The sequence below is a fragment of the Lynx rufus genome, unplaced genomic scaffold, assembly GCF_022079265.1.
Source record: "Lynx rufus isolate CCGP_SWC_20201006 ecotype Redwood Valley unplaced genomic scaffold, mLynRuf1.p SCAF_3, whole genome shotgun sequence".
NCBI lineage: Eukaryota > Metazoa > Chordata > Mammalia > Carnivora > Felidae > Lynx > Lynx rufus.
Genome location: NW_025814845.1, coordinates 97,284,889 through 97,293,662, shown reverse-complemented (window position 1 = coordinate 97,293,662; position 8,774 = coordinate 97,284,889). Strand labels below are relative to the sequence as shown.

Genomic DNA, 8,774 nt, shown 5'->3' with positions numbered 1-8,774 from the left:
TAGGTATTTCCGGCGCGGCCAGGATTGGCTCGACTTAGCCGGAAGTCCCACCTCTTTCTGGACGCCCGCGACTTGGCGCAGCCAGGAAGGGGCCCAATGAGGGATGTTGTGGCGGCGGCGGAGTCTCGGAAGGCACTCGGAGGTTAAGCAACGCGTCTCTCTGAGGTGGTACCGTGTGGGCCCATCAGCCCACCTCTCGCTTGCGTTCTCTTCTGTGGTGTATCAGCACTGTTTACGAGGTGTGGGGCGTTTCGTTAATTCTTTTTTCCATTCTCCAGTTGCCAGTACTAACGGTTTAAAAATTGCCAGATAAGCAGTTTTTCACTGGAAGCACAAACTCGAAGCAGAGTGCGAAGTTTGAACCCTGGACGATCCTTTACTAGGAGAATAGCCTTGTCTAGTTAATCGCCTCCTGAGTCCCAGCTTTGTAATTTGCCAAATGGGAATAATAAATGCCTATCTCACAAAACTGTGAAGATTGAAAGAATAAAAAGGGCCTGGCACGTAGCACCATGGAGATGTTTTAAGATTTTTATTATTACTTATGTTTCCCTTCAAGCTGGGAACCACCTGTGATCCTTACCTCACTAGCTCTTGAGAAGTTTCCTATTTCATCATAATGCCGTATGGATACGGCGTATGGAAAACTATATGGTTTCTTCCCTTTAGGGAAGTAGGTGGAGCATAGTAAAATGTGGTCTTGGTTCATGTCCTAGACGTCAGAGACTAGGGGACCACTTTTGTGCTTATACATTTGTCTTAGCTGGAAATAACCCTGGGATATAAAACACCCTACTGGAATTAGGGAGGGTGAGGGTGGGCAGGGCTCAGTGGGGATTCTCCGTAGAACGGCAACAAAGGCCAAAGTCTTAAATTATTACTATTATTATTCACCACATTTGTCGTCTTATTCCAAATTCAAAGCAGCAGAAGTAGACTAAGACATCATGTTGCCTCAAGTTTAATTGGAAATGGTGGCAAGTACTTACCACCATTAGTAACAAGTCTTTATTCTGTGAGAGTGAGTTTTCTTTTGGAAATTTATTAAATCCTCCAGATTAGAACCAGGTGACTCAGACGAGGCCAAAAGTGGGCAGGACTAGATTCTACTAATTATCCTGTGTTTCTCAAGAACTAGCTCTGAATGGCAATTTCAGACGTGTTCTGAAAAATCCCTTGGGTAATAGCAACACTGTTTGAAAGTATATTAACTTTCAAGTGGCCAGTACTTTAAAAGACAGTACTAATTTGTACATATGAATTAAAGTGTTTCTTTAAAATCAGTTGCATCTCCTGCCAATCATTTGAGTACTGATTTGAATTATTTAACAGGATAGGAATAGGCATCTGTTCATTCAAATATTTATCCATATTTACTGAGCATTTTAAGTTGCACTTAACCGTGATAGACCCTAGAGTCTATAAAGTCTATCAAAGACTAGAAACCAAATAAGTCTGTTTTGTTGTTGTTGCTGTTTGTTTGTTTGTTTGTTTTTGTAGAATTTACTATTTTTTTTCTGGTAAAGTGCAGTGTAGGTCATTTGCCTGTGGTCCTTGAGCCCCATATGCACCTAAACTCTGCTCTGTGATCATAGTTGACCTGAGTGTGAGTCTGCAAACTACATTTCTCAGCCTTGTCAAATGGCTTTCTGTAAGATTCTTCCAAGAGGAAGCATAGGCAGAAAAGCAAAAGGTGGAACACGGAAAGCTGTTATTCTTCATTTCCTCTCACTCTCTGCTTCTGGTCTCCAGGGGAATATCTGTGCCCTTAAAAAGTCCCAGAGCCAATTGTAGCAGCCCCTCCTTGGTGGGTCTGTCTTCCCTTTTCCCATCCTCATGTGGCATCCCCATCGCTGAGTTTGCTCTCTACTTTGATAACACCACCCCCAACCTCTGTTCTACCAGCTTTAGAAGTGGTAGCCACTTGCAAGCAGTTAAGAATTTCTAATTTAATCTCACTTTCCCCTTTTTGCTCTTCTAGCCTTCAGCTCCCATGTTAACGCTTCCCCATAGCAAATGCTGTCTGTTTAGAATTTTAAAAATGATTTCTGTATTCTTGCCTGGCACTCAGACTTGTAAAGATGCAAATATGTTCTACGTTATAATATTTACACAGCCGTTGGAATCCAGTGGAGGATTGTTGTAGTTTTTACAAATAAAGGGATATGACTCTGAAATCTTTCTCCCTACCAATGAACTTTAAAACTCCAGACCACGTCAGCTCTACTGTACATGCCTATCAGTAATATCTGTTCATCACGGCAACCTAAAGGTCTCCAGGGAGTGTGTGTTGTGGGGAAAGGAGGAAGAAGAAAGTTGGAAAGTCTCCACATATAATTTATACTTTTTGAAAAAAAATTACTTCTAGATACTTATTTTAAGGAAGTAATGAGAAATCGATGTAACAATTTATGTATATCCTCCTAAACTCCTTGAGAATGAGTCTTCAAAACCTGTATATCCAACGTCCTATTGTATATCTTACTAGAATGTCCTTCACAATCTCAAACTTCACAGGGATATAGCCTAAATTCATCATCCACCCCTGTACTCTCAAAAAAAAAAAAAAAATATATATATATATATATATATGTATGTTTGTATACATATCTCCACCCATTTTCCCTAATAAGAAGCACTGTGCCTCTCCTTTACCCTCCATATCTACTCTGTGACTGTAGCATTTTCCCTGACGCCAGCCCTAACACCAACACACATAATAGTCAACCACAACCTATGAATAATATGTGTCCTGGTTCATATCCTAATTGCCCTACCATTTTCCAGTTTATCAAATTCTTCCCAGAGATTTTTGGAAAACTATGATTTTATCATTTCCAACTCTGCTCAAAATTTTTACATGTTTCCTCAATGTCTAGGGCAGCACTTGTCCAATAGAACTTTCTATAATAATAGAAATGTGCTACCTCATAACCAATTTAGTTGCTACTAGCCATATTCATCCACTGAGCATTCATACACTAGCTAGTGTACTCAAGATATTGACTTTTTATTTGATTTTGACTAAGTTTAATTAATCATTTGACCTCATAACCAATTTAGTTGCTGCTAGCCATATGTATTCACTGAGCATTTAAACCTGGCTAGTTTACCCAAGGTACTGACTTTTTATTTGATTTTGACTAAGTTTAATTAATCATATTTGACTATGACTACCATATTGGACAGCACAGGTTTAGGTTCAAGGGGTTCAAAATCTAAACCACTTGGCATTACATGCTAAGCAATCCTCTGCCACCCTGCCCAGCTTCATTCTGTTCTCCTGTATGAACCCAGTCTTTCAGGCATATTAAAGTTTTGTCTTTTTTCCCCAAACATGCCTCTTTCTTGTCCTTTTTATGAATTTATAATTGAATAAGAGAAAAATTCTCCTAAATTAAAGAGAGAGGCTCCAAAATGACTTTTTAAAAACTACAATATTTGGTAAGTAGAACTTCTTAGAAAAGCACTAACGGTAAAATGAATGTCAGAATCTGGTGATAACTTCTGCTTTCTCCCGGTGCCTTGTAAAGAACACACTCAATAGATGCTTATTGATGAACCTGTTGATTAGGGCTAACTCTCTCTAACTTACCTGAGCTTTGTTGGATAGATTGGTTGTGAGTAGCTGTGTTAGGGAGGGATAGGAGACTGCCAGTTAGCATTCTGTGTCTACATCATTGTTGGAAATTCATTTATTGCCATTAGGTGCAGAAACTTTCCAAGTCTGTGTATTTTTTTGTGCTCAGTTGCTAAGATCCAGTGCATCTGTGGCACAAGAGAATATTTTACAAGCCTTGTTTGTCAAATACATGGACTACGTAAGAAACAGGAGTGAAGATTGTTTTTCTTATCACTTGTCAATAGATTTTTTAAAGAGTATTGTGATTACATAAAAACATCTTAAAGCATTGATTTCCTGGAGTATAAAGTAAGAAGAGATACATTTCAGAAACTATATGTCATTATCAAATGGAAATGTATGGAGAATTGAATAAGCTTGGTTTATTTGGGGAATTTGCACAAAACACCCAATTGTTTGGTCAAAATGACCAAAACTGACAGGAAAGTGAGAAAAGGCAAGGTGAAAAGAGTAAAAATAATACAGACTTTATAATGTCAATACATTTCACTGAATAGATGAAGAAAACTACTTAAATTTTGGTTATTGTAATGTTAATTTGCTGTGTTATTGGAGAAAATCAGTTCTGCTAGAGAGCACAGAATGGAATGGATGAATCCCATAGGATGTGGTAAGTATAGATAATAAGCAAGTAGTCGTGAGACATAGGCAGGATTCATAAGATGTGCTAAAAATAGATATTAAGTAACTGATAGATGTAAAGCTAGATAGACTAAAAGACTATATGATGGAACAAGCAAAAGTGTTATTTATAGATAGAAAGGGATGGAAAGACCAAATTATGATCATGCCATCTCTAGGCTGACAGCCATGTTGTTGTAGGATCGTTGAGCATGATGGTCCAGAAAGAATTTTTAAGATGTTTTACAGTCTCTAAGTAGCTTTGGGATAGGACCTGTGGGCAGAAAGAGCTGCATTTTTGCTATATGAAGCTGGTGGTTATATGCTTAGTGCTCAAAGGGTGGGGGCACGTGCAGAGCATATTGTATCATAAAATGTCTTCAAATTTTGAATCATAAAATTGCTCTTGCAAGATTTCTGTGGTACTTATCATTCAGTTCAATATTAACTATGGGTAAGATTTACAGGTAGTCATGAGACTCTTTAAGGATGTATCAACCAGCATGTATTTGATCCTTATCGAAATTATGCAGGCTATAGGTTAGCCATCTGGGCTAAAGGTGAACATTTTTCTGCTTCTGTCCCTCATCAGTGTTACCCTTATGTGGTCCATCCATGGTTATATTCTGGACCCAAATGTACTCTGCCTAAGAATTGCTAATGATACCTATAACTGTTGGCAGGCTAACTGGCAGACTGCAGCTATGGACAAGAATATTTGTCACTGCTTCTCTACAGAACAAGTGTCTATCACTGGCCCCACGCACCTTCTCTCTGTTGACCTCCCTGCCTAAATGTCAGTCTGTCCCCAGCTCATCAGTGAGGAAGGCTGATATAGCATGCATGCACACACACACAGGGAGAGCGTACACATATAAACATTGCATAACTTGGGATTCATGGAGTGTAGTCCTTCCCACTTGCAACCTAAGTGTGGTAACTTACCCCATCTCTTTCCTCTTTGCTTTAAAGGGATGCGTGATTTGAGAATCTCCATTTGGTCTTTGAGCCTGTCTGTTCTGTGACCCCTGGGATAGCTTGGCTTGCAGTGTACTTGGAGGCCACCGTTGCATCAAGGTAATTCCCCATGACAACTAGGAGAAACTTAGAAAAATAACAACATAGAACTGTAGAGCATAAGCTAATGTTGTATGAGAAGGGGAAAGGAAGGCAGTCATAAATTGTATCCATTAGATACTAAAAGACAAAAATAGGCAAGTAAAGAGCAAACCAAAAGGTAAAATGTGGAAAATATTTCTTTTTCTCTAAATTGATTAATGGAAAAGGGAAAAAGACAAGATAAAGGAAAGACTCAGAGTTTTGACAGTGTTGCATATATATCTTTGATACCAATTATACTTTATTTATTGCTGTGACCAAAATAACTGTATCAGAGGTAAATACAACAAAATCCAAATGAAGGGGAATGCTCTTCCAACAAGTGGACTAATCCTAGAAATTCTTTTTAATTCACTCTACATAGTATTGCAATAGGTTTTTTTTAATGCTCATTACATTTTAAAGCATTTAAAGTATCAAGAAAAGAAAGAGGCTTTAAAACTACTTATAATTAGGAAGGAATGCATATAGAACACTACTTTCTATAAAAGTTTTTATTATTTGTGCACATTTTCTGAAACATTTCCTGTAAATCAATTCTTATTTAAATACACTAAAATTACAACTATTTTAAAGATCTGTGAGACAGAAGACTAAGTAAGTAAATATCCCTTTGTAATTAGTTTTTTCCTAATTTATCTCTTTTATAATTTATTTTCTTTAATAGGTCGCTGTATCTGTTAGTATTATAGAAAATGTTGAGTTAAAAACTTGTCTAAGTGAAATATATATAAGAGCATGTACAGTTTTTCTCTAAGAAGATTACTATAAAATTATTTACATAGATGAAATTGTTTATGAAACAAACACATCATATTCTTATTCTGTGGTTTTTAAAAGAATATGAAATTTTATGATGTAGCTCATTCAAATTAATAGCCTTATGCTGTTTTTAATTTGTTTGTTTTTACAACTTAATTCTTACTTTGAAATTGAGTATTCTCTCCCTCCAGAATTTGAAATGGTAAAAACAATTAGAAAAAGAAAGTGTACTCTGTGATGAATCAAAAATAATACCCACATATAAAGAGAGATTAATGGTATATCATATGAAATACTGATTATATTTTTCATGATCTATTTGGGATTTAAGATATTTCTATTATTTTATAACTAAAAAAAGAAAAGGTAGAAGATCTCTTCTCAGAATTTACAAAGTACTATTGAACTTTATACCATTAAAGAAAATTATTGGGGCGCCTGGGTGGCTCAGTTGGTTGAGCGACCGACTTTGGCTCAGGTCATGATCTTGCAGTTTGTGAGTTCAAGCCCCACGTCGGGCTCTGTGCGGACAGCTCAGAACCTGGAGCCTGCTTCAGATTCTGTGTCTCCCCCTTTCTCTACCCCTCCCCTGCTCACGCTCTGTGTCTCTCTGTCTTTCAATAATAAATAAATGTTAAAAAAATTATTATTATAAAGAAAGGTACTAGTGTAGAAATTTGGATTAGAAAAATACTAAAAATTATTTTTGTAACTTTATACTAAACTACCGTAAAAATAGATTTAGTGGTATACATTCTTTATTTATTTATTTATTTTTCAACGTTTATTTATTTTTGGGACAGAGAGAGACAGAGCATGAACGGGGGAGGGGCAGAGAGAGAGGGAGACACAGAATCGGAAACAGGCTCCAGGCTCTGAGCCATCAACCCAGAGCCTGACGCGGGGCTCGAACTCACGGACCGCGAGATCGTGACCTGGCTGAAGTCGGACGCTTAACCGACTGCGCCACCCAGGCGCCTCAATGGTATACATTCTTTAAAGCATGTGACATATTTTTGTAGCCAATGCAAATACTGTAGTTTTTATAATATTTAGAATTAAATTTCTGAATTGCAAAGAATTGTTTCAAATGAATATTAAAAGGCAATCCTAATGAAGGTATTGAAAGCAAATTATGGCTAACATGCTAAATCTGTTTCGTATTATAAAGGAGTGCATCAAAAAGAAATTGTTAGAGTCACCCTTCATTCTCCATTCCCAGGATTCTCCTCTGGGCATTTATGTCAGATGACCTAGGAATGTGCAGAATTAGTGTTTACTGGCCAGTCATTGGTTATTCAGAATTCACTCTGATTTGAATTATCTCTAATGTTTTTCTCCCATCCATTTATGGGTCACATGTACAATAAATCAAAGCATGTTGATCCTGGTGAAATTTAGCAAAGGAATACAGCTTTGGCCATTGGCCACAAAAATTTGAAAATCTTTACTCAGGGGAAAAACATGGACATTTTCTCACCCTGGATAGTAGCTATTTTCTAACTTAAATTTCCAACTAAAATGGTTTGCTATTCTTCTAAAAACTGAACCTTGCATATGGTAAGACTTATCTCAAGCCAAAATGTACCGTTTCACTTTTGTAGTACTGTATTTACTGTTCAGTAAGTCAAATAATTCAGAAAAACTGGAAATCATATTATGAAGAAGCAACTCTCCCACGTCTATTTCTAAGTTTAGATTAGTTTTTGCTGAAAACAGATATTCATAGTAGGAAAAAGTACATAATTCTGTACTCATGTGTATACACATATATGCACATATGTATATGTGGTAATAGGACAATTTGGAAGAAAAATTGTTAAAATGTATAGGAACAGTACTTTTGTATTTAGAATACTGAATAAGGATTCATTCATCAAACAAATTAATTATTTTCTTCTGCTAGCCTTTCTGGGAGGCTTGTTCTTCCCCTATCCCTGGATGAAAATTTAAGCAGTTTTCATGTTTTTCTCTGGTCATTCTTAGGTATTAGGAAGAGTTATATGTTAAAGCTTCAGTCTCCATTTAACAATAACAGTATAAGGTCAAAATTTAATTCTGGCTTTTGAGTTTAAGGCTTCTCTCCTTGCCCACCTCCAGGCGAGTTGCAGGCCTAAAGCTATCAGTCCATGAGGTAGAGAAAGGAAAGTATAGTCTGCTGCTTCTCTTTCTCCACAAGGATACTCCAACTCCATGTTGGTTAGGCCTACAGGCCCTCCCAAGTTTGGAGTGTGGGGACAGAGGAGTTTTACTGGAAGCAGCTTACAGGAAAATTTCCTACTAAACTAGTACTGTCTTCTTGATCTAGCATTGCCACTTTCTGGACTTGGCAGATGTTTAAAATAGACTCTTGTTCTCATGAGCATTTTCATGGGTTCTCCCAAGACCCACTCCACTCTCCCTGTGGGTTCTGATAACAAGAGCTAATGCATGTTGTCCTTCTGGTCCTTGGCTTTATTTATTTACTTAGCTTCTTTTTGCAGAAGACTGTTCTTTTTTTAAGTTTATTTATTTATTCTGAGAGAGAGAGCGATCAAGGGAGGGACAGAGAGAGAGAGAGGGAGAGAGAGAATCCCAAGCAGGCTCTGCACTGACAGCGTGTAGCTCAATGTGGGGCTGGAACTCACAA

General features: G+C 37.3%; 1 long non-coding RNA gene across 1 annotated transcript; it reads left to right on the top strand.

The window, feature by feature from the left end:
• The first annotated feature begins 122 nt into the window (after nucleotides 1-122).
• LOC124520350 (uncharacterized) lies at nucleotides 123-6,988 on the top strand. The gene is made up of 3 exons (XR_006964307.1): nucleotides 123-239; nucleotides 5,237-5,341; nucleotides 6,949-6,988. It is a non-coding gene; the product is annotated as an uncharacterized LOC124520350 (long non-coding RNA).
• The last annotated feature ends 1,786 nt before the right edge of the window (nucleotides 6,989-8,774 follow it).